Raw genomic sequence first — 22581 nt, forward strand, 5'->3', positions numbered from 1 at the left:
ACTACAGAGATGATTTACATAGAGCTTGCTGCTAGCTCCATATGGCACAGGCCATACGTCATCTAGGTTCACTGCCCTGTCTTTAGAGCCTCAGTGATCAGGATAGGAACTGCCCACTTATGTATGCTTGGCTGGCCTGAGAATGTAAAAAGAGGTGAAGGAGAGCATCACTCTTGGCCCTACGTGGCCCTTGAGTTAGGATTAACACGTAGTCCTGTCCAGAGTAAAGCTGTCTCTGCCATACAGAGCAGGCAAAATGCAGATGGCACAATGTGCATTATTTATGGGTTGCAATCATGCATGGTGTTCTTGGCTGCCCCACAAAGGATTTCACTGTGGTTAAACGTAGAGCTGTCTTCCTTTTGTTTAGGCAAAGCCTCACTCACACAGGGCAAATGGGCATTTCTGGTGACATGTGATCACTTGGCTTGTGTTAGCAATTAAAGTCACTCTCAAAAGACTAATTAGGAGTGAGTGGAGCCCTCTTCATGCCCTTCCCTTAGACAGGAAGTAGGGAGAGAAGGAGAAAAGTTCCATATTCTCCTAAACTCATTAAGAGCAAACTGAGAAAAGGGTTCTCACCCACGGCAAGATCAAAGAACTAATCCCTTTACACAGAACAAATTTCATTTTCCTTCCATTGGTTACTTCAAAAGATTGCATACATCCTTCAAGCTGGAAGAACTTTATTGTTTATATGTCAGTCTTCATGACAATCTCAGTGGCAGAAAAGAAGAAACATTGAAGCTCAGGACCCTCTTCCCCTTACCTTCAATCAATATTGAGTGCAGGCTTAGCCACAGAATTTGAACATGCAGTCACTTGATGCTCTGTAATATCCAGAAAGAACATGCACTGGATCATGAGTTGTGTCTCCCTGAAATGATGCAGCCCAGGTCTTAGTATCTCAGAATGTAACCTATTTTGGAAATGGGGCTATTGCAGACGTGGTTCATCAAGGCCATTGGATGGGCTCTATCCTGGAGTGATAGCTAAGGCTCATAAAAAAGAGACACGGCGGCCCCAGATGGCCACACACTGGGAGCCCCTGTCGAGACAAAGTAAGATCAGGGTGATGCTTCTACAGCCAAGGTATAGCCAAGTCTGTCAACCAAAGATTGTCCCCCAAACATGAGAAATGGCAGGGGGCTGTAGGGGGGAACTTCCAGCCTAGAGAAGGACCTGTGACAAGGACCTGTAGCCTCCAGAACTGTGAAAACCAGATTTTGTTCTCTAACCCAGTTAGTTTGTAGCATGTTACTGTGGCAACCTTTGCAATCTAATACACAACACATTTTTCCTTCCTTCTGTTCTTTCTTCCTAGTCCTTCCTTTAGGTTCATGCAGAAAGAATTTCAATTTTGGCTGTGTTGGAATTTCCTGTTTGATATTGGAATATATTCTTAATATGTATGGTTATGTTATACATTGTTCAAAAGCTGCATTTCTCACTTTAAACGATTTTTTGTTAATTATTTTTTATTCACTGTTTAAACTATTTTTTAGGCAAAAAGCAATTTTTCAGTGCCTTTGCTTATTCAAGTTCAAAATGGATCCTGAGACAACTGGAAAAAAATACATTTGCCCCATAGAAAAAATAACATAATATTACTACTAAATACTAAATAATGTGCAGAACAGCAGAGGTTCAAGAAGCTTTTCAGAGGAGACAAGAGCCCTCAGTGGCTGACAAGAACCAACTGAGAGATGCTTCTGAAGGTGAGCCTCTTACACCGTGAGAAACTGCCACTGTGGACCCTTCAATTGCTGCCCAGCAGCTGAAGCAGATTGGAAAGATGAAGAGGTTTGAGGAGCAGGTACCTCATGAGCTGAATAAGTTTTTTTTTTTAATTGTTGTTTTGAACTATTGTCCCCTTTAAGCTGTGCAGCACCATTTCTGAGTTGGGGGTCTTGCATACAACAAAAAGTAGATTGTATGTGACTTCTAGTGAAATTCCAACATGCTTCCAAAAGACAGGTGCCAGGAAGAGGTCCCGTCACTGGTGGTCTGCTGCTGATTTGACCCTCCACAGAGTTCTGAGGCCTAGGGATATCATTATCTCTAAGAATTACTCAGCAACTGACGTAACACATGGAATATTGCAGCCCCTGCTGTGGTCAACAGAAGAAGCACAATTCTCCACAACACCCAGACTGCATGTCTGGCACTTCAAGGTTGAATGGACTGAGCTTTGAAGTACTCCCTTGTCTACTCTATTTACCTGTCCTCTTCCCAACACCCACCACTTCTTCAAGCACCCAGGCAACTTTTCCTGGGTAAACAAACAAACAAACAAACAAACAAAAAACAAAAACAAAAAAACCTTCCATAACTAGCAGGATGCAGGAAATAATTTCCAAGAATTCCTTGAATATGAAGGAATCTTGAAAAATCATGATTCAAAAATCATTGAAAAATCATGGATTTTTGTGCACAGAAATAAACATCTTACATTATGTTTGGGAAAAATGCGTTGAATGTAATGACTCCTATTTTGCTAGTAAAGATGTGTTTGAACTCAATTACAATGATTTAAAATTAACGGTCTGAAATTGTGAGAATTCTTTTTGTGCCAACCTAATAGAAATGAGGCTGTTGCCAGGCATGGTGGTGCATGCTTTTAGTTCCAGCTCTCAGGGGACAGGCAGGCAGACCTCTTTTGTGTTGGAGGCTACCTTGATCTACAAGGGGAGTTTCAGGACAATCAGGGTTGCTACCCAAAGAAACCCTATCTCACAAAAAGAAAGGGTAGGTGGTAAGAAAGCTAAAATGCATGGCTAAGCCCGACTGAGACGAAAGTTTGGAAATAGGTAAAAGGGTTCCCCATGAGACAGCCAGAACCATTTCCATGTGTTTGCCACCAAACATACAGGTCCTAACACTCACCGGTTTCTCTCTGGCCACTAGAGAACACCAGTCTTTCTGTTTCTCCAGTTCTTGTTCTCCATTTCTTCACTGATGAGTCACATTTGAAGCTTGCTTTTAAAAGTCTTCATTTGCACAGATCTATCTATCCATCTACCTCCAAATCAGAGCAATTTCCCACGAAGTAATGCTCACTGTTCCACTTCCACATCCGTGACTCCTCACTGAGAGGAGTTTATCCTGGATTTTCAGATTCACCGCCTCTTCCTTTGGACAAAGTACTTCAGAGACATTATATCTGCTCTTATTTATTTATTTATACTTGTCAGGATCCTAAGCTCCACCCCACAATTACCTAGCAACAGCCAGGTAAGCCCCGCCCCACAGTTGCATGGTAACAGCCAGGTAGACCTTGGCCCACTATAAAAAGGGCTGCTTGCCCCTCCTCTCTCTCTTACCTTTCTTATCTCTCTTGCCTCTTGGCACGCTCACCTCTCTCCTCTCTGCCCTCTTGGGCTCTCCTTGCCTCCCCCTCTCTCCATGTGGTCATGGCTGGCTCCCACTTCTCTACTCTCTCCCTCTCTCTCCCTCTCTCTGCCTCCACTACCCCACTAACTCCCATCCTCTGCCCTGAATAAACTCTATTCTATACCATGTCTGTGTGTGTCTGGTCCCTCAGGGGAAAGGGGTGCCTGGGCATGGTCCCACTGGGAAACCCCCTTTCCCACACCACCATATTACCACATCCTCTAAACCTCTTTCTCTTTTTATGAACCCCACAATACTTATTTTAACTTTTGAGATAGAGTCATGTTATGCAACCCATGCTGTCCTTGAACTCCAGATCTCCCTGAGGTTGTATGGTTTGCACTGCACCCCAGTTTGCATTTGCTTTTCTTAGAGTTTTCTCACCAATAATACAGCATCCAGTCTGTCAGCAACTTCACCTAAGCATCTAGTACTCAAGCTGTTAGACACTCAAGTAGACATTTGTCTTTTTGCCTACCTAGCGCTCATTCCTCCAAATTTCCCACTTTCTGTTCCTATACTTCAGATATCAACTTTAAGTACCACCACCTCGTAATTAGTGAAAAGCAACACACTTGGCCCAAACCAAGCCAACCAAATGCAATTCCAAGCCTTATGCTGAAATTGCTGGGAGATACTGTCTCTATGTGACTAGGAGTTGGGACTCTGTAAAGTTAGGGCTTCTGGAGTTGGGTCAGGGAGGTACAGGAAATCTCCTGAGAATAAAGCCAAGACTATGTCTGCCTCTGCCTCTGCCTCTGCCTCTGCCTCTGCCTCTGCCTCTGTCTCTGTCTCTATCTCTATCTCTCTATATCTATCTACCTATCTATCTATCTATCTATCTATCTATCTATCATCTAACTATCTCTCTCTTTGTATGTGTGTGTTTATGTGTGTGTGTGTAGGGATGTGGACTTGAAGACCATCTGGCAAAGCCTGGAAATTTCACTTATGTAAGCCAATGTATCCCTTTTACATAGGGCATCTTAAGATGAGTTCTCAGATATTTACCACTAAAGGCATCCTAATACACCCAAATGTGTCTTTTTGCTTTTTAAAAATGTCTTCTAACTCTTGCACAGTGCATAATAATCATTTTTTCTCTTGTGCATTCTATGTTGGTATGTACTTCACTTATATCAGTGATTAGGGTATTAGCGAATTTGTATTTCTCGTCTTAGTCTTCCAATTAAGAAGCTATGGTTCTAAAATACTCAGCAATGTTTTGTTTTAGACTTGAGTATCACGACCTCCAGGGTCAGAAGACTCCACAATTTGTCGCAGACTTAACATCTTGAGACTGCTGTTGCCACCTGACTGATTCCTAAATGTCAGGATGATTTGACTGATTTGTAAGTTTGTCAATCTATTCATTATGGGCTGTCTGCAAAACAGAATCCAGTGGCATCCTCCTCAATGGGACTTCTGTTTTGTGGCTGCCTTTAAAAACAACTCGCCGGGTGGTGGTGGCGCACACCTATAATCCCAGCACTCTGGGAGGCAGAGGCAGGCAGATTTCTGAGTTTGAGGCCAGCCTGGTCTACAGAGTGAGTTCCAGGACAGCCAGGACCACACAGAGAAACCCTGTCTTGAAAAAACAAAAAAACAAAAACAAAAACCAACTCCTCACAGATAGATGCAGTGAGTGACGGTGCTGATGACTCAAATGAGGTGGACAGTGAAGGTAGGATTCCAGCAGCAGCAAGAAGCTCCTCCTTACCAGTTCTGACCAGGAGAGGATGACAACTGTCACTACCTAGCTAGCAGCTACACCCAAGGACTGCGAAGGATACTGACTTCCTACTTTTAGCACTTTTCAGCATGTCATATTAAAGAAACAACCTGTCTTAGGTCTCCTTTGTCATAGAGCTGGATTTCCCTCAGAACGTGTGTATGCCTCCACATCGTTCCTAAACAGCAATCCAGCCTCTTGAATGCCAACGCTGTTTCAAGGGTCAAGGTCTTTGCCTATTGAAGCAGAAATCTATCGAAGGGAAATTTCCCTTTTCTGAGCCACAGCCCCTCTCCCTGTCGCATTAGCATCAGAGGGTACTAAGAGATGATCTAATCCAGGAAGTCATGTTGTGCCCATGATTTGCCTTCTGGAACTGCGTAGTCTGATGACAGTGTGTGCATTCCTCCCATCTCGTTTGTGTTCCAGACTAAATGCATCCAGTTACCCTCTTCTGCTAGAAAAGGTTCTCTGAAACAATATGCTAATTGTCCCCTCTAATCCCTCCCCTCTACATAACACAGTCTTCCTTGGTATCCAACTCCTATTCATACAGAAGTTATGATTCTTCTTCTAGGTGGAAAACAATGAAAATAAGCATATATATATTTTTAGTGCTTTATACCTAGAGTCATTCCACCGTCCCAAATACAATATGGCTGGCCTTCCCACATTTCTGGAAAAGTCAGATTTTCTACATATAAATTGTGCAGGCTTCTAATTACCAATCTTGTCAGTTGAATAGAATTATGTGGCTAGAATGTACCTTGGCATTTTCTTAGATGGCTGATTTAACCTGTTAGCCACGCTATCTTGCATATATTCAGGGTTTTGTGTACTTCGTGAGGCACTTTGTATTATCCTGTGTATTATTTACTACCACTTTGAGAAGAAAGCAGGGCAATGTGTTATTTCCCTAATCTACAGATGAAACACAATCACTACTCGTAGCTAGGTAATAACTAGGTGGTAACAATGTTAAAACTCAAGTCCTGTGTCTCTTAGCCTCACTACCCCTCTCCTTCCTTCCCCTTGAAGTCATAAACTAGCAGTGTAAGAGAGAGAAGGAAGATGAACTCATAATCTAAGGAGACTTCTTCATGGTCCCTCTTTTCCTGTAGTATAACTTCCACATTCTCAGATGCAATAATTCAAGAAAAGGAATGCGGAGCACTGTGTGGGTGTAAGAGAGAAGACAGAGGAACTGACTCTGCCTTTTGGGTCTTCCTGGGTTCACGAAAGTCATAAAAAGAGCAATCTTTCCACATTTGGTGAGAAACATTCCCTCAAGTTCTCTTTAGTTCAAAATGGGATGACAGAAGAGCATGGTGGGGTTTGCTGTGCTTGCCCAGGGCAGTTCCCGACGGACACAAGCTCAGAGTCTGCCTACAACGTAGCCCAGAACTCAGCTTATCTGTGGCTATGTCTTTAGACAGTTGACAAGACACACTTGGGTGGTAGTGGAGTGAGGGTTAATACTGTCTTAAATGCCGTGCTGTGTCTCTGCCTCAATCTTTTACACAAGTTGAGGAATTTGCAAAACACCTCTGCAATAAGAGAATCGGGGGTGGGGGGCTGTCTATGGCCCTTGCTTCAGAAATTAGATCCCAAGTAGAACCTAAAAATAAGAAACTAGAGTGTTAACAGAAACAATTGGAGAAGAGGAGAGTATAAAATATTAGGAAAAAACGCACATTAAAAAACCAAAATGGAATACTAAAGTATAAAATGGAGTATTTAAAGGAATAACAAACAGCTCTTTTTTTCCCCTGTTTGGTTATTTTGCCCAATTTAAATGTGTTAAATTTTTGATTTATGTTTTTTATTTTATTATTACTTAGGAACGAGATTTTTGTTGCTGTTGTTTTTCCCTAAAAAAAAAAAAAAAAAAGAGTGCTCTGGATAGGAAGGGAGGTCAGAAAGAACTGGGAGGGGTAGAAGTGAGAAAACCATAATTAGAATGGGAGAAAAAATGGCAAATCCTAAATGTTCATAGGTGCATGTCCTGTAATTCAAATGTACACTGAACACACACACACACACACACACACACACACACACACACACACGCGCGCGCATGCGCGCGCGTGCACACCCCTGACCTGGCTTCAGGTTAGTGTCACGTTGACTTTCTGAATAGGCTCTAGTATTCCCAACCTTTTTACTTTATGTTGGCTATAAAACCAGCGAAGAGGGTTCTGACTGATGCATAGCATAGATGTAGAAGTTAGGTTAGTTCCCATTACTTCAGGATCAATAAAGCCAGTCTGAATTGTGTGGCTTTTTTTGTTTGTCAGTTGTTTGGTTTTATTTTTGTTTTTAAGAAAATGGTTGTCAAGTACTTTAGAGAATGTGATAATAAAATGTAAAACATGTGCTTTGTAATGAGTAGACAAGGCTGGACTCTGGGGAGTATTCATATTTTCTCTAAAGAGTCTAATATGGTTTTAATAAAAAAAATTCTACAATTTAAAATAATAAATCATCAAGGATTTGTAAGTAAAACTAGATTTAAAAACACAATAAGGCCTTTGTTAATAGCAAATGCATGTATAATTAAAGTGTAGGGATCTCATATATAAAGATAACTTGAAGGTAAGGGATGGATTGGGATTCAACCTTGAAATCAATTTGTTACATAATTTATCAAATTAATTTTTACTTTTGTGGGATGTATCTCCACTGTTTTTTCTGATAATGATATTTTTAAAAACAAAGACTGTGCTCTAGAAATTATGTGAATATAAATGACTTATTTTAGAATTCAAGTGCGCCTAAGTATATGAATATAGATTACAGACTCTACAGTACTACTTCTGTTTGCATTATTCTCTAATGTCTGCCTCAAGTTCAGATCAAAAGGGAAAGCAAAACCCTGTGCACTACTGTTTCTTGGGAAAAGACAGGATTGGATATTATTTTTATTGTAGCCCCTACCCCACATTTTATCTGGATCTTGACGTCATTCTTCCAAAACATCTGAGTTCTTTGTTAGGCCTTTACACACATGCTAAGAACTGAGAATATCTAGAGGTACTATAGGCTGCTAGTCACATGGACTTGTGGGGTCCTGGTTGGCGTGTCAGAGACATGGGCTACTCCTCTGTTACAGAGTCCATCAGTGAAGATAAAAACTGCTATTTTCTTTTTTTTTTTAATTTTTAAAATTTTTTAATTAGATATATTCTTTATTTACATTTCAAATGATTTCCCTTTTCCTGGATCCCCCTTCCCCAGATGTCCCATAAGCCATCTTCCTTCCCCATGTTCCCCAATCAACCCCCTCCTGCTTCCCTGGCCTGGTATTCCCCTACTCTGCTGTATTGAGCCTTTCCAGGACCAGGGGACTCTCCTTCCTTCTTCTTGGGCATCATTTAATATGTGATTGTTTCTTGGATATTCTGAGCTTCTGGGCTAATATCCACTTATTAGTGAGTGCATACCATGCGCGTTCTTTTGTGATTGGGTTACCTCACATAGGATGATATTTTCCAGTTCCACCCATTTGCCTAAGAATTTCATGAATTCATTGTTTTTAATTGCTGAGTAGTATTCCATTGTGTAAATGTAACACATTTTCTATATCCATTCCTCCATTGAGGGACTTCTAGGTTCTTTCCAGCTTCTGGCTATTATAAATAGGGCTGCTATGAACATAGTGGAGCATGTGTCCTTATTGCATGCTGGGAAATTCTCTAGGTATATGTCCAGGAGAGGTATAGCAGGGTCCTCTGGTAGTATTATGCCCAGTTTTCTGAGGAACTGCCAGACTGATTTCCAGCCTAGTTGTACCAGCTTGCAATCCAACCAGCAGTGGAGAAATGTTCCTCTTTCTCCACATCCTTGCCAGTACCTGCTGTCTCCTGAGTTTTTTTATCTTAGCCATTCTGACTGGTATGAGGTGAAATCTCAGAGTTGTTTTGATTTGCATTTCCCTGATGACTAAGGATGTTGAACATTTCTTTAGGTGCTTCTCAGCCATTTGATATTCCTCAGGTAAAAATTCTTTATTTAGCTCTCTACCTCATTTTTTAATATGGTTATTTGGTTCTCTGGAGTCTAACTTCTTGAGTTCTTTGTATATCTTGGATATTAGCCCTCTGTTGGATGTAGGGTTGGTAGAGATCTTTTCCCAATTTGTTGGTTACCATTTTGTCCTATTGACAGTGTCCTTTGCCTTACAGAAACTTTGTAGTTTTATTAGATCCCATTTGTCAATTCTTGATCTTAGAGCATAAGCTATTGGTGTTCTCCTCAGGAATTTTCCCCTGTGACCATGTGCTCAAGGCTCTTCCCCAGTTTCTTTTCTATTAGTTTCAGTGTGTTTGGTTTAATGTGGAGATCCTTGATCCACTTGGACTTGAGCATAGTACAAGGAGATAAGAATGGATCGATTTGCATTCTTCTGCATGCTGACCTCCAGTTGAACCAGCACCATTTGTTGAAAAGGCTGTCTTTTTTTCCACTGGATGGTTGTAGCTCCTTTGTTAAACATCAAATGACCATATGTGTGTGGGTTCATTTCTGGGTCTTCAATTCTATTCCACTGATCTACTTGCCTGTCACTGTACCAATACCATGCAGTTTTTAGCAGTATTGCTCTGTAGTACTGCTTGAGATTGGGGATACTGATTTCCCCTAGTAGTTCTTTTATTGTTGTAAGATTTGTAAATTTGGTTTTGCCATGGAATATCTTGTTTTCTCCGTCTATGGTAATTGAGAGTTTTGCTGGGTATAGTAGCCTGGGCTGACATTAATGTTCTCTTAGTGTCTGTATGAGATCTGCCCAGAATCTTCTAGCTTTCATAGTTTCTGGTGAGAAGTCTTGTGTAATTCTGATAGGTCTGCCTTTATATGTTACTTGACCTTTTTCCCTTACTGCTTTTAATATTCTTTCTTTGTTTAGTACATTTGGTGTTTTAATTATTATGTGATGGGAGGAATTTCTTTTCTGGTCAAGTCTATTTGGAGTTCTGTAGGCTTCTTGTCTGTTCATGGGCATCTCTTTCTTTAGGTTAGGGAAGTTTTCTTCTATAATTTTGTTGAAGACATTTACTGGCCCTTTAAGTTGGAAATCTTCACTCTCTTCAATACCTATAATCCTTAGGTTTGGTTTTCTCATTTGTCCTGGATTTCCTGGATGTTTTGGGTCAGTAGCTTTTTGCATTATGCTTTTTCTTAGACTGTTGTATCAATACTTTCTATGGTATCTTCTGTATCTGAGATTCTCTCTACTATCTCTTGTATTCTGTGTTGATGCTTGGATCCATGACTCCTGACTTCTTTCCTACATTTTCTATGTCCAGAGTTGTTTCCCTTTGTGATTTCTTTATTGTTTCTACCTCCATTTTTAGATCCTGGATGGTTTTGTTGAGTTCCTTCACCTCTTTTGTTGTGTTTTAATTAGTTCTTCAAGGGCTTTTCCCTGTTTACTTGTTTTCTCCTATATTTCTTTAAAGGAGTTATTTATGTCCTTTTTGAAGTCCTCCATGAAGCCCTCCATCAACATTATGAGCTGTGATTTTAAATCCAAATCTTGCTTTTCTGGTGTGTTGGGGTATCCAGGACTTGCTGTTGTCAGAGAACTGGGTTCGGGTGGTGCCATATTGCCTTGATTTCTGTTAGTAACATTCCTACGTTTGCCTTTTGCCATCTGGTTATCCCTGGTGTTAGTTGGTCCTGCTGTCACTGGCTGGTGCTTGCTCCTCCTGTGTACCTGCAAGCCTATCTCAGCACCCCTGGGTGACTGTCTTTCCCCCAGCACAGATTGCTGTCAGGCTGCCCAGCTCCTGGGTGCAGGTGGGGCCCTGGCAGACCCCAAGTGATCTTACACTCCCATGTTCTCTGCATTCCTGGTTGCAGCAGCCTGCTCAGTCACAGGAGTAAAGATGGTAGCCTCACCTCTAATCATGAGACTAATGCAGAGCAGCTATCCCCTAGCAGACTAGGTGCACAGAAGGTTGTAGCAGTGCTGCCCAGCTCCTGGGTGCAGGTGGAGCCCTTGTGGGCTGTGTCCCAAGTGATCTTATACTCAGCTGATCTCTGCATAGCTGCCTAGACCTGTCTGCTCAGTAACAGAAGCAAAGATGGTGGCCTGCTGACTAATTTTAAATGTGAATTCTGAAATGCTGTGGCAACTCAAAAAGAAAATAGCTTAGAGATAATGTCGGCTCATCTCTCCCAGAACAGCTCTTAGTGGTCAAACTACATTTTCAATAGTATCCTACTATTCATTGTGACTATTACTTTATGAATTGGGGCACATTCAGCAATTAATAATGGAATAATGCCTATAATAAAGTTTGGTTAAGTTGTATTTTAGACCAGTGCTTTTTGAAGAAGATAGTAGGCTCTATTTTAGCCGTGTTAATTAATAAGAAGCTTTAAATTATTCAGATAAACAATTTCCTTTTGCCTGGATTCAAACTCAGAGGTTCTCAGGTTAAGAAGATACCTCTGCATGGGTTCATGCTTTGAGATCTCCTCATTCCCACCCCAGCACCTTGGGGCAGGATTTCTTGGTGTCATTTAAGACACAGAAGAATTTATTTGGTTCTCCCAAAGTTTGGTTCCACCTCCACTGCTCTTTTGTGTTTTGTTTTGTTTTTTTAAATATGTAAGAACATCATCAGACTGTCCTACATATTTATATTTTAAGACTCTCAATAACATTATTCTACCATGTTTACTTTTGTTGTTGTTTTGGGGGTTTTATTTTGTTTTTCAAGACAGGGTTTCTCTGTGTAGCCCCTAGCTGTCCTAGAACTCACTCTGTAGACCAGGCTGGCCTCAAACTCAGAAATATGCCTGCCTCTGCCTCCCAAGTGCTGGAATGAAAGGTGTGCACCACCATTGCCTGGCTCCAGCATATTTTTCAATTGGGAGCACAAAGTGGCCACTGGGAGCAACATCTGGGAGTTTCTTATCTCAAGGGCCATGACTTTCATATATTAAGTGCTTTAAAAAACCACTTGCTTAAGATCACTTTTTAGAGGCAGATTACAAAGTGTTGATCTCTTCTGGCACTAGGGTTCTACTAAAACTAGAGCTTTAGTTGGTCATTAAAGAACAACTGGATTTCAGCCCTCTACTGTTCCTGAAAGGGTATTTAGCACGTACAAATGAGACTACTGTGTAGACCCTGGAGCAGGTCCCCTTTAGTGGTCCTTTGCTATCCATGCCTGCAGCAACAGAAATGACTCCTGAAATGATATCCACTCAGAATCTCTCCAGCCGCTGTCTCCCGGAACTGTTACTCTCTTTTGGCCTCCCGCAGTTCTTTTCGTATCACTGAAATTAATCAGGTTCCACATCAGGTTTTTTGGACTAAGGTTCACCTAGCAGGGATGAAGGCTCCAAGATTCACCTCCCCTAGCCCCTTCTGCTTCTTGAAGAATTGCCAGACAGCAATACACTGTATACAAAGTATTTTGTATACAGTGCCTCAGTACTGTTGGTGTGGGTGCCTCCTGTGTACACTACAATCTCAACTTGTTTGGCAGAATTACCTTATAAAACTTATAAGTGATAAAGTATGTCAATTTATAATGTTATGGGCACCACTTTCCTACCATATGGTTAACCAAATAGTGTATTTCAAACCAAATATAGATGATGGTGAAAATAGATGAAGTATAACTTATGATGAACTGTCAGGAATAGAAGTTACTGGCAAGTGCATCCAACTCAGTACACACAGGTGACAAGAACAAAGCAAACTTTCCCAAAACCAAGACAGCCATATAGTTTATAATAGAAACTTCAACATTACCACCAACAGTTGCCTATCAGGCAGGCAAATTTTCAGTTAGTTTTTTGTTGAGCTCTAGTTATTTGTTAAAATTTTATTTGTGAACCCCAAATACTACTCATTCTTAGCAATTAGTAAGTGGCTTTTAATGACAAAGCATACACACACCCAAATCCAGGGCATCATGAGCTACTTGCTACTAATATTCGAAGAAAAGACATTTCGTGACATCTTGGAAGGATGTTCACAGCCTACCTGTTAGCTGTGGTCGTAATCACTGCTTGGATAGCTGGCTTGTCTTTTGATGTAGCTTCTTAAGTTGCTGGTTACTGGTCCCGTTTTATCCTTTGTCACTATGGGCATAGTGACTCTATGCCCTAGCCAGCAATCCAGAGCAGCCCTGGCCTGACCTTCCGAAGCCCCAGTCTCTCATTGGAGTCCCTCTCTGGAAGAGAGAGTTAGATGTTACCCTCTAACTGGACAGATGGCTGGTGGCCACCCTGTAGTATCTGTGATGCCATAATGGGAGACCTTAGGGGAGTCACCCCAAGGGAGTCAGAAGACCTAATCACAGGCCATCTCTGCCTCTCAACTTGTCAACAAGAAGCAAGTTCCTCTTGTCTTGGCTCAGATTTCTGTTTAGTAAAACAGAAATAGCAAAACACAAAGCCTTTCTTGGGTTTTTCATGAAGATCAAATGAGATCAGGTAAGTAGAAAAGCACTGAAATATAAATTAACTATGAAGGGAGCACATTTGTGCTGTCCTTGCTAAGAGACAATGTTCAGGCAAACATTCACACTGATCTTTCTGTTCACCAAGCAGAGCTGATTCTTGCACTGCTACGATGATGTATGTAGATAACACTGGGTCCGCACAGTGAACAAGCAAGGTCAAATGCAAAGCAGCACAGGCCTAAGTGTCAGTGATGAGTCTATGATTCCTCAAGTTCATTTCTCGATCCTTCTTTTTTTTTCTTTCCATGCCCTGGAGAGTAGGACGCATTACAGATTGATTCCAGACACAGAAATGAAGGAGACTTTTCTTGTTGTTTTCCTTTGTTTTTCTTTTTCATCCCACTGGATTTAGGACTCTTGGAAGATAGTGGCTGAAGAATGCTAGGAATTCTTCCTCCACCCAGTTGGGAATGTGTCCTGCTGAGGGTTCTTGGCAGGAATGTGAGGACTGCCAGATAAGGCCCAGTTTGCAGAGCAGCAAAACTTGGGGTTGCACCCTGCTGCACAGAGCTGGGGGTAGGGGTGGGTAGCAGCCTCCCCTGCAATCAGAGACCCTTCTCAACAGCCCTCAGAATCTGCTTTTACCAGACTAATCTAAGTCAGTGAATGATGACACAGCTCAGCCAAATGTTTCAAACTAAACGCATCTGGATGTTGGAAGTCTTTGGGAAAAAGCAGGCCTAAAACTGAGGCAGACTAAAGTTTTAAGAGGTAATCAAATTTATTCAGTGCATCAGACAATTTATACTCCGAGGGTTAAGCAGGTGTCCAACCACAAGGACAAGCTGCACATGGAAAAAACCGTGTTTTTCCATAGAGGCACATGATTAACAACTGCTGAGGCAAACTCAGGGCTATCCAGTACACCAGAGAGGAGCATGAATTCCAAGAACAATTCTGTGTTTTGAAGAAACTGAGGTCTTGGAGTTTTCTCAAAACTGTGTTCCTACAGTTGTGGTACTTGAGCCACTGCAGGTACTAATTAGGACCCAAATATCCCCACAAGGCTCAAATGTTAAAGACTGTGTCCCTAGCTCATAACTACTAAAATATGATGGAAGGTAGAGACCCTCTTAAGAGGTCTTGAGGTACTAGGAGGCGTTCCCTTAAAAAGGATTTTGGGAGCTGTTTCACCTCTTCTACTTTCCAGCTGCCTCAAGTTGGGTAGCTTCTTCCATACACTTCTGTACAGCTTTACCATAGACTCAAAAGAAACACGACTGACTAAAAACTCTAAAACCATGAGCCAGAATAAACTTTTCCTCTTTTTAAGTTGATAGTCTCAGGTGTTTTTGTTGCAGTAACAGAGAACTGACATTTGAAATCAACATAGATGTGAGCTTGAACATAGGCTCTGCCAGTTACTAGTTAGCTGCCTGATCTGGCTAGATAGTCTGTGGTTTATGATTTCTCATCTATGAAACACAAATAATAGTAACCACTTCTAATGCTTGTGGGATGATTAAATAAAACAATGTATATCAGACACTTAACAACAGTTGTGGGATGATTGAATAAAATAATGCATATACAACACTTTACAGAGTGTCTCTCCTGAATTTGAGTTGCAAAGCCTACTTTTATATGACTAGCTTTAAAAAGCCTCCATACCCTATCCCACACATATTCCAAGTAGTACAGTATGCAAAGACTTTTCATATTTTTACTTCTTTTTAACAGGGAATCAGGTATTCAAACATGTGAGCCTATGGGGCCAGCCTCACTTAAACCGCCTCAGAGGCAATGAGATGAGCTCAGAGGCTCCAGGTATTCTGTTACCCCTGAGAGACCAAGCTTCCAGTCTGACCAAAGCCTGTGTCTCAAAAGTTACCTGACTTAGGAGTCCAGATCCCTGGCAGGTTTCTCTTTGACACTGTGCTTTGATTCTGCTAGTTCTTCTGGGGGGAAGCCTGGAGAAGCTGGTATTCTGAAATTGTTCAGATCAGAAACGCCAACTCTTTGATCTTCACCTGGTGCTGTCACCTGGCATTCCTGAAAGATAAGTTACCCCCCCCCCCTTCATAGGCCTCGTGCTCAGATTTTTTACAATTCCATTGGCTTACTTTTGTATTTTTAGCTTCCTCTTAGTACAGTGGTGTAGAAGATAAGACTCTGACTTACTTCCTCAGCATTCAGAATATTACCCATGGATGCTAGACATTGAGAGTTATAACTTGTTAGAAAATATTTATCTTTTAACCAATTACCTTAGTGTACCTGGTCATGTAATAATTATTATTATTAGTCATCTACTTCATACTTCTGTCCTTTATTCTTAGTAAGGATGCATTATTTTATTGGGGATTAAAAAAAAAAACATGTACAATTGTTTAAACTTTCTAAACGCATGTGTAAAGTCCTAGCTTGAGGCTAGCTGGAATCATAGACATTTGAGCAGTTAGGTAGAACAGTAAGGGAAACTAGGAAAAAGGTCTGTGTGGGGGGCTTAAGGATGTCGAGAGGAGGAACTTTCTTGTAAGAAACTTTGAACTTGGGGCAAAGGGCTAAGGCAGAGTTTAAAGAACATTAGTTATTTCTGTATGGTATAGCCTATACCACAACCAGGCAGGGCATGTTGCAAGGCATGATTAGATAAGGTGAATGGTTGGTCAGGTTCTGAGAGAATAGATGTTTAGTGGAGTAGGATCTCAGCTAAGGTCAGACAGATGGCTAAGGGGAGCTAGAATTCCAGGACCCCATCTCTAGTACTGCTATGGGCAATGTCAGACATTCAATAACTCACTGAAACTAGAGCATGTAGCACATGTCTACCTGACACTGAAGGTGCCTTTGAGCACCTGCCTATATGTTTCCTTCATCACTTTTCTCTGCAATCTTCTGCTCCTTCAGGTTTCTTTGTCTCAGTTCCTGGTACCCCAGTGGGTTAGCCTAGCCTTCTTTTCCCTCACCATCTGCCTTGTGCACATATCACTGTAGTGGTTATCCCATCCTTGTTCCATCATGACTTTGGTCTACAGTAGACATTACTGCTAACTAGTACCCAACTCTTCTTAATGACCATTTGTGGTGGTTTGAATATGCTTACCTAGGGAGTGACTCTATTTGGAGGTGTGGCCTTGTTGAAGCAGGTGTACCACTATGGGCTTGGGCTTTAAAACCCTCATCCTGGCTGCCTAGAAGCCAGTCTTCTTCTGTTTGCCTTCAGAACAAGTTGTAGAATTCTCAGCTCTTCCTGGACCATGCCTGCCTAGACACTGCCATGTTCCTGCCTTGATGATAATGGACTGAACCTTTGAACATAAGCCAGCCCCAATTAAATGTCATCATTATAAGAGTTGCCTTGGTCATGGTATCTGTTCACAGTGATAAAACCCTAAGACACTGTTGTTCTTGCTTTGCTTCCCATTAAGCAGAGCCTTAGGACTTATTTGGACCAATGAAAAATGAATGGAAAATCATGACATTCCTTTACAGAGGCAGTGAAAAGCTCTTTTTCTATTTTCTTTATATAAAATAATTCTTTTCTATTGTGTAGAATATAGTGACTGCCTACTTAAGGGTAACATTGAGGTGGTAGAGTCCTCAGATAAAAGTAGGTTAAGTAACCAAATAGAAGACTATATTTTAATACCAAATTTTCTGGGAAGGTTTCTCACGGATTTATCATTCCTCTTACATATTCCCAGCTTCATCCAAACATTACTGACCATAATATATTGCATCTACTATGAGTCTCTTCCTGTGAGAGTATAAAGCTAACTAGGACAGTACCTATTAGATACATGCTGGTTGCTCACTTGTAGGAAATGCTGAGATGACATGTCTTAGAGGTGGTGAAGACATTCAGTGCTCATCCTTGGACACAAGATGATCATAAACTGTGTGTGATACAGACTGGAGAATTCAACTCCCAGGCTTCTTCACTTAGATAGACCACCAAATGCATGGGGTTGGGGTTCTTATAACTAACTTCATATCAGGTTTAACCAATGGTGGGCTGTAGGCAGCAATTAGTTTTATGTACTAGTCAAGATCATTTCAGAATTGGATTGAGACCATTAAGAGATAATGCTTTGAGATTCTAGGAAAGTAAAAGCATGAGGGAGATAGAAACGGGTATAACCTCATAGTCGTTGATACCATAGTCATTGATACCCTAGTCATTGATATCATTGATTATAGCAGTTGATTAGACAGTAAAATACTAGGTAGAAGTTTAGTAGCACACTTAGGAACCATTATAAACACCCTAATCCAATACCTTTACCACTACGTGAAACATACCACTAAAGAGACCACAAAATGACACTTCTTTACAACATGAGAACTGAAACCAGAAGGCTCTTGAGCTTAGCTAGGAATATGCATGCCACGTGACTCTCAGGGTTCACTCTCTGCACAAGCTGACTGTGGACTTGGGGAGACTTTAATGACTAAACAGATTTGTAGATATGGAATTTACAGATGATAAGATTCAACTCTAGTTGTGAGTTATTGAACACCTATCATATATATATTATATGTGATATATATCATATATGTGTATAATATTTCATATATATATCACATAGTTCAATGTTATCTGGTAGGTGTTCAATTACTCACAACTAGGGTTAAATCTTATTATCTGTGAATCACACACACAGACATACACACACATATATATATGTAAATGTATAGATATGTGAATATATATGATATATATGTATATATCATATGTATATACATCTATGTATTCACATAGATATATGTGATATATGTACATAGGTGTGATATATACATATATATCCAAATTAATTAGGTTTTCATGGTTTAAATGCAATAACTAAAAACTGATACTATAGGCATATCCTTGGAGTCATAGGATGTACAAAAAGGTTAATGTCATATAGTCTGTATGTCAAGCTTCTAGAAACACAACTGGGATTGGAAACTTACAAGGGGCTCAGTGTCTGTTCTTAGAAACTTCAAACTCAGTAGTCTCTATTCTTGTAGAGAACCAACAGTCTCTACAACTCAACACACTCTGCAACAGGATACTGATTTATTATGCTTATCAACACACTAGATTTTATGCCAAGTTCTAGAAAATATTTCTATAAGAAAGCAAGCCTGGAAATGAATAGTTATCATCCAGTTCCTGACTCTGCCTAAGTAGCAATCCAGAAAGCAAAAAACAGTCAAGTAAACAAAGTAGGAGACAAATATGTCTTTCCGGGAACTGAATGGGAAGCCAAGAAGAGAGCAAGCTCTAGATTTACTGTTGTATTTCTCCTATATTTCTATGCTAAAACCTAAGGTTCTATGTGACAGACAATACACGGATATGTGACATCACTATGTGGTAGTGAAGATGATGCTTTTTGTGTGTATTAATAAATTACACACAATAATGTGTTTCTTATATTTTCATTCCTGTCTATATTTTTATAGTATTCACCCCCATTACCCCGTTGCTCCCTCCCACTATCACCAATCCCCTATCCGTATTAATCACCAATCAGTCCCCTTCCTACTTCCTTTTGTGTGATCTATTATTTTTTATTAGGGTTTCTCATAGGATCCTGGGTCCCTTGCATAGGTTCCTTACAAGTGGGTTACGCCACTGAAGAAAATGGCTGTCTCTACTGAGGGAGTTGTACTCTTGACCTCACACCAGGGGATTACTAACAGGAGACCTGCACAGTACTGGGCCTGTCAATCATGCCACTGGTTAGGGAAAACTTGAGGCCCCAGCCCTCCATGAGGAATTATCAGCAGATAATGGAAGCTAACGGGAAAGGGGGTGAGCTCAGGAGACCTCGCCCGTTCTTGAGTATCTGGAGAAGTCTTTGATTAGATTTATCTATCAGGAGCTATTGTGAATGAGACTGAACCCCTTACTAAGCACATTCTGCTCTGTTATGGGAGACTGCAGAAAGAAGGCGCCATCTATGAAGGAGGAACCTAAATTTGTTGGCACCTTGACCTTGGATTTCTCAGCTTCCAGAACTGAAGCAATAAAATTTCTATTGTTTACAAACCACCTGGCTGACAGTATTCTGTAAGCATCCTGCCTAGGACACCCATAAAATGCTTCTAAAAAAGAGTACCCTGTCCAGTCAGCTGGGTGCAGAGTCACCCTATCAGCAGCTTGCTTTCTGGCCTGGACAGTTCTGGATTCCGTTCCAAACCGTGTGGACCATCTTCCCTGTCAGCCTCTCTCTCCCCATCCCAGTGTCGTTCTCGTCACACCTAGCTCTCTGTCTGCCTCCACCATTTCAGCCCCACATTAACCAACCACTTCCAGTTCTCACCCCCTCTAACTCCTCGTAAGCAGAAACTTCATACGAACAGAATTCCTTCCTGAGCTTAAGTTTTCACCACGCAGCACTAGGACATTCATTTCTCTCAAGAGAGCGTAAAGAAGAGCACACAAAGGGTCTCTGATGTGGTTGTGAAGCAAAGCACAGTAAGCCTCTCACAGAGCCGAGCCTGGTTACACTAGTGAGCTCCTCGTCTGTCTCTCCCCGGGACTCAAAGGAAACTGCTGGATGCCGTGAGATGCGTGCTTGCTTTCAAAGTGCTATAGGAAACGTTAGCACTGCTTCGTGCTTATAGCACTTAGCCAGCAACAAAAGGACACGTGTTCTTCTTATTTGAAATCCTGAATAAACTAAAGTCAGAGTGACAGCTGAGCTTCATTCTCTTATGATCTAGGGAGAAATCTGAGGAGACTCCCCAGAGAGGACAAGGCACTGGGATGAGTTCTTAGATTCATAAAAAGTCACAATTAAAGGGACATAACATCTAATACAAACTACCAGAACTTTTCACAAAACTTTATGTGGATTTTTAAAATAATAATCCTCAATGTTCTGATCTAAAATTTGTGAAATGTAACAAGATGCAGTCTACATCCCAGGGGACCCTTTTCAGGACTCTATGAGAAGATATATAAAAAACTTACAGCGTAGGGCTGGAGAAACAGCTCTGCGGTTAAAAGCTCTTACTGCACATGCAGAGGCCCTGGACATATGTTTCTAGCTTCCACGTGGCTTGGGGTGCCCACAAACCACCTATAGCTCCAGTTCCAGAGTCTTCCATGAGCAACTGCCCCCCCCCATGCTAGACATATATTCATGCAGGCACGCCACACACACACACACACACACACACACACCATATGCACGCAAAATAAGAATCTCTCGAAACAAAAACACTACGGCATTTTAAAGGCCTCAGTTTCAAGAGTTTCTTCTGGCATTAGACTACAGAGGAAGAAGAGAGAGAGTCATTTGAATGGCAGCTTTTGGAATTCAACCCAAAATGATGAGGAAATTGTGAGCAAAAGATTCTCCTTGTTTTAGCTCTTGGAATAAAAAATAAAAAAAAGATTTATTGAAATTAGCCACAGTACCAAACCATTAAAGCAGAAAGCTTTGGAGTAAAGCGAAAGCCCAAATACAGATTTGGACAACGCTCTCCACTCCCTGCTGTGTACAGCATAGCAAGCAAATTAATTATTCCCAGATGCTGGGGATGAAGAATGTTGCCGGATTGTTTTGCTTCTCAGACTCTTCAGTGTAAACACACACTTACAGAACCGTGTTCCCCCTTTTGGCTCCCGATATGCAAGTAATTATACACTGTGCAGTGTAATGCTGGATGGGTCCTTCATTGAATACCAAGCAAGTTCTGGATTCTGTCAGCCTTTTTGGATAGCATGCCTGCAAACATTTCTCTCCGACAGTCCTTACTAACAACTGGCAAATAAACCAATAGCACTTTGAGGCTTATTTCTAAATTATTCTGATTGTTTTCAAAGCTAAACGGGCAGATCGTGGCTGAGTAGAACCCTCTTGCTGTCTCAAGAACAGCCTTTCTGCCATCTCTGTGGGGAAAAGGTCAGAGTTCATAGTGGTTTTTATCCCTTCCCGTTTCTCATACTTAGACTATGTGTAAACTAAGAGGTGCAGGCATGAGGCATATAAATTAGAATGTGCTTAGCATTGAGTACAGACCCCATGATTGGGGTCAAAATAAAGTGATTAAATGGTGGTGTTTTTCATTCCAGCCCTGGGTTTTTACACAGCAGATGGAATGTGTTTTTCATTGAGGAGTCACAGTACATTTGGGGGCACTACCTAGACCTTCTTGGAATGAATCGACTCAGTAAATTTGCCCTGTGCCTTCACACAATGAAGTACGTGGATGGTGTGAGTGAGTGAGTGAGTGAGTGTGTGTGTGTGTGTATGTGTGTGAAGGCCAAGGAATTGTTGAAACACACACACACACACACACACACACACACACACACACGCGCGCGTGCGCACGTGCACTTTTGCAAAGAAGAAGGGAAGTTCTGTAGTCTGACCAATCTCAGCACAAAGAGGAAAAGTTCAAGGAAAGTTGATATCTCAAAATAAATAATAAAAGGAAATTCAATGGCAAAACAATATTCGGGTCAGGATGGAGCCCAGAGCTGGGGGAACGCTCATTCAGAACTGGGCTGCCATCCTGCTCTCTCTGAAGTGAGCAGCTGCTGGCTATTGAAAGCAGCCATGCGGAGGGTCCCTGGCACCATGGCAACAGCAGCTGACAGTGCTGGACCGGCCCAGGCACAATGAAGCAGGTTCACAGCCAGAAGTGCTCTGGCTACAGATGAGGGAGGCTGTGTAGGCTTTGTTTCTGTTACCTTTGAAATGTGCATTGGAGGGTTTTGATTCCCCTGTCTGAGGTTAGCTATTGGAAACCTGTCTACCTGTATTACCCTGACCAAAGCTGCAGCTCTCCCCACAAGAAGCAGCACAGAAGGGAAGCATTTGCCCACCAGACAAATAATTTATTTCCAATTTCTTTTCACTAATTGTTGACAAGTCCCTTGTAGGCTCTGAGAATTTGTGCCTGACCTCTTGTATTGTAGTCTTATGATGTGTTTGAAATCATGTTTAGCTTGTTTGTTGTAGTTTTAGTTTGTAACCCACCGTCTCAAAGGAAACTCTTTCCTGGGTCTTGTGACGTGAAAAT

This window comes from Apodemus sylvaticus, chromosome 11 (assembly GCF_947179515.1).
Source record: "Apodemus sylvaticus chromosome 11, mApoSyl1.1, whole genome shotgun sequence".
Lineage (NCBI taxonomy): Eukaryota > Metazoa > Chordata > Mammalia > Rodentia > Muridae > Apodemus > Apodemus sylvaticus.